This window comes from Triticum dicoccoides, unplaced genomic scaffold (genome assembly GCF_002162155.2).
Source record: "Triticum dicoccoides isolate Atlit2015 ecotype Zavitan unplaced genomic scaffold, WEW_v2.0 scaffold237533, whole genome shotgun sequence".
NCBI lineage: Eukaryota > Viridiplantae > Streptophyta > Magnoliopsida > Poales > Poaceae > Triticum > Triticum dicoccoides.
Window position 1 is genome coordinate 1 of NW_021248140.1, and position 3957 is coordinate 3957.

Sequence of the window (3957 nt, forward strand, 5' to 3'; positions counted from 1 at the left end):
CAATTCACTTTGCTTACTCGGTTAACTGCAATCAATGTCGCGGACAACTTGTTATCAGGGCCTATTCCTTCTTCACCATAGAACTTTTCGGCTTCGAGCTTTGCTGGTAACCAAGGGCTTTGTGGTGCACCGTTGGATGATTGTCCCCCCCTCGAGGAGGAGATGGAGACCGGTACGAATCAGGCTGCACAGGCTCAACGACCAGTCGAGCATCGGAGCGGCCGTCAGATTCGTCGTGGGGTTCGTGGCGGCCTTCTACTTCCCGCACTGCTTCGTCTGCTCTGAGAGGTTCCGTGCCTAAGTCGTCCGCATATGATTCTGAAACTTTGTCTGGCATAGCTTCCGGAGGCCAAATGAGCACTTCCGGCAGCAAATCTTTTTTAGCTTTGTTCCCTGCAGTAACGATTATCTTAATTCGCATGATAATGCATATGTCAACTCTTCTAGAAAGAGGCAAGGCATCAACTGGCCGTAATTATTTAGGTACCATGTTGACATTTCTAAAGGAACACAGTGAAACTCTACACTTCTGCAGTGCTTTTCTGCCCATTTCCATGCTTTGTCCTTCTTGAACGCATGCACACCTATCGTCTTTTTACTAGCAAGATGTCCCAAGAGAGTACTCCTGAAAGGCTTTGCCCACCAAGCTGGATACCTTTGCGTGTTCCGGTGAAAATTCTTCGGAGACCGAAGGCTCTTGACGCAGGGTTGGTCTCTCTGTCGTGTGCAGCTCACTTATTTCAGTTTCGTTTTCTGTTATTGTGGAGAGCCTGATGCTTCCTGACTGGTTTGTGTCCCGTGCTCATGATCCATCTATGCCGACGGCTTGTCAGCCAGGGATGCCAAGGATGTGCAGAATGTCCCACAAAAAAGTAGGATGTGCAGAATGAACTGGCAGGAGAATGCACCTGCTGCCTTTGTTGGTCTGTTCATCATTGGGTGGTAACAGTGTCGGAAAACAAATCATATGCGTGTCCAAAACGATGAGCTTGTGTACATTCTGGTGTGTATTGAAAATGTCTCCTGGATTCAAACAAGAAAACTTTGTGAAAATGGTTCCAGGGCTTGAGGGAACTGATGAGGATTAATGTGATCTTGTTCATGCTTTACTAAGCCCGGTATCAATGGGAAATGGTAACGTACAATTTTTGATCGATTTGATCCCTCCACTATTGATTAAGCTTTGTTTTAGTCCCCACTTTTCAAAACAAATAAATTTGAACCATAATTTGTGATAGCATATTTACTACCAACCTTACAAAAAGTGGTATGGCTGATCATGTGGCAGTGGTTACGCACTCATGACACTTTAATCATTTAAAATGAACGAATCGTGGAAATAAAAACAATTATAAAGAAGTTAGGGTGGAGTAAGAGAAAACATGAAGAAAACGTCAGAAATGTTCTAGAGAAGTTACAATAACATCTTAGAATTTGAAATCTGAACGAATAAATTAGGAGGTCTACTAGAGCTTACAAGATTCCCGCAAAAAAAGAACTTACAAGATTCAGAAGCATTCTCATAAAAGGATAATAAAAAACTCATGATCATTCACGCAAATCACCATATTCATGAGTTTACATGGTTGTTCCTCAATATTTCGCGAGTTGTCTCAAATTTCATGTCTTCCTCCAGAATATTTATATATTTTCGTTTTCTTTATCTTGTAAATAAATCCCTTTCGTAGGAATCCCAATTATTTTCTATGTTCTTCTAGCATATCTCTGCTTTCGAGAATCAACATGTGGTTGGATGATTAAGAGGCTACCCCTGGTCCACCAGGAATAAAATCTCAGATTTGAAAACATGTATGTCTCATTTAAGGCCCTGAATGGATTGTCATGTTCCCTTTGAATACATCTTCCCTTTGAATACATCTGTAAAAAATACAGGCCTCGGCTCATTGTCTGGCTTCCAGACGAAAATTGCTGAGCGGCCGGTAAGATACAATTGTAAAATAAACACCCTTGTAATTAGTTACCGGGAATCCAAGCGCGGCCTAAGACATAATATTACTTCAGTGGGAGTCGACATTACCGTCGACAACGAGACACATCTGGTGATTTTTCATCAACCTTGAAGCTCCGTCATTCTGGTCTTGAGTAGGCGCTGCAGAGTGTGTGCGCCATGCGTCGTCCTCCATGTTTCTAAAATGCATCCCCCCCATTTCTTAGAATGTTTTCTGGAAATCACCTTACACCATATGATTGAACTCCTAACATAGTTAACTCTCTAAACCTAGACCTTCTCTAAGCCAACACAACACTAATTTCCTTGTTAAATTACCTGCTTGCCGGCCGGCCGGCCGGCCGTGACTGAATTTCTGTTGCCTTGGTGCAATGTGCTCCCGTCAACAAGACTTTAGAATTTAGCAGGAAAAATAGTATGCCCTCTATTGGAGGGACTCTCCGTTTTAAACGCGTTGCTCCCGTTCAATCTTTGCAGGCGGTGGCCTCTGCTTTGGCTGCATCAACTGGTGAGTTTTCCGAAACACATCATCTTGTAGTACTTGAAATCAACAAAGCAAGTAAACATGTCTTCTTATTTTCCTTTTTGAAGGCTGCTTTGTAGTGTCTCCATGTATTGGTCTGGTTTATTTCAATCCGAGTTTATAAGCCACCTTTTTTCCCTCTTTATAGAGCTTGTTGAGATGTGCCCTCAGCGGAACCCTTCTGTACTTCGTGTGTGTTCGTGTGTGTGTTGACTTGTGTGTGTTGTGAACTTGGTTTGGACCTTGTGGCTGTGGTGGTTTGCTTTATCTATAAAGCGGGGCGAAAGCCTTTTTCGGTTAACTGTTCTTACACATGTTTTGGTCAGGTGGCGCCCGCATTGGAATTAACAAGTTGCAGCTTTTGGCCCGGCAGAGCCATGGCTGAGGATACCAAGTTCCTCCTTTTGTTTCTCCTCTTGAACAGCTCAACATTGTGTTTTTGTACTGAACATGATATCCAGTGTCTGAAGTCTGTGCAACAATCAGTGATTGATCCCTTGGGTGTACTCAAATCCTCTTGGAACTTCAGAAATAACACCGACGGTTACATATGCCGCTTTACTGGTGTGGTATGCTGGCACCCCGACGAAAACAGGGTTCTCTCTCTGCGACTCAGCAACCTAGGACTTGAAGGCCCATTTCCCCAAGGTCTTCAAAATTGCACAAGCATGAGTGGCTTGGACCTGTCGTCTAACAACTTTTCAGGATCCATTCCCTCTGGTATTGCACATCAGATACCGTATGTGACATCTCTGAATCCCTCATACAATAACTTTTCAAGTAAGTCCCAGAGAGTATGGCAAATTTGACATACCTGAACATGGTCAACCTTCAACATAACCAACTCGGAGGTCAAATTCCAGAGCACTTCAGCATGCTCGGTCGGTTAACCTCGTTCAATGTTGCAGACAATTTGCTATCAGGGCATATCCCCACTTTTGCACAGGACTTCTCACCTTTAAATTTTGCCGGTAACCGGGACCTTTGTGGTGCACCATTGGACGAGTGCCCCAGGAGTCGAAGATGGATGCTGGTACCAATCAAGCTACGCAGGATCAATGAAGAGTCTAGTATCGGAGCGACTGTCGGGTTTGTCCTAGGGTTCATGGTGGCCTTCTACTTCCACTTGTACTGCTGTGAGAGGCTCCTTTCTTATGTCTTCCGCACATGATCCACATGTTCTGGAACTTTTGTCTGTCATGAACTACCAGGGGCCAAATTAGCACTTTGAAATAAAATTTTAGGTTGGTTTCTCTTTCTGCATGAATAACTGAGCTTTTTTTCACCAGATATGTAACTTATATTAGCAAGTGTGGTTGCTTTGGTTGTAATGCATATTTCAACTCTTCTAGAACTTTGTTGTTTCCAGCCTTCTCCCTGCTTATGATCAGTATATGCCAACCATCAACTGGATCTTAAAAAAACTCTTCTAGAATGATTATTTCAACCTTTAGCATGATTAACT

General features: G+C 43.3%; 1 pseudogene; it reads left to right on the forward strand.

Annotated features, from left to right (window-relative positions):
* Positions 1-2868: 2868 nt before the first annotated feature.
* LOC119345430 lies at positions 2869-3698 on the forward strand (annotated as a pseudogene).
* The last annotated feature ends 259 nt before the right edge of the window (positions 3699-3957 follow it).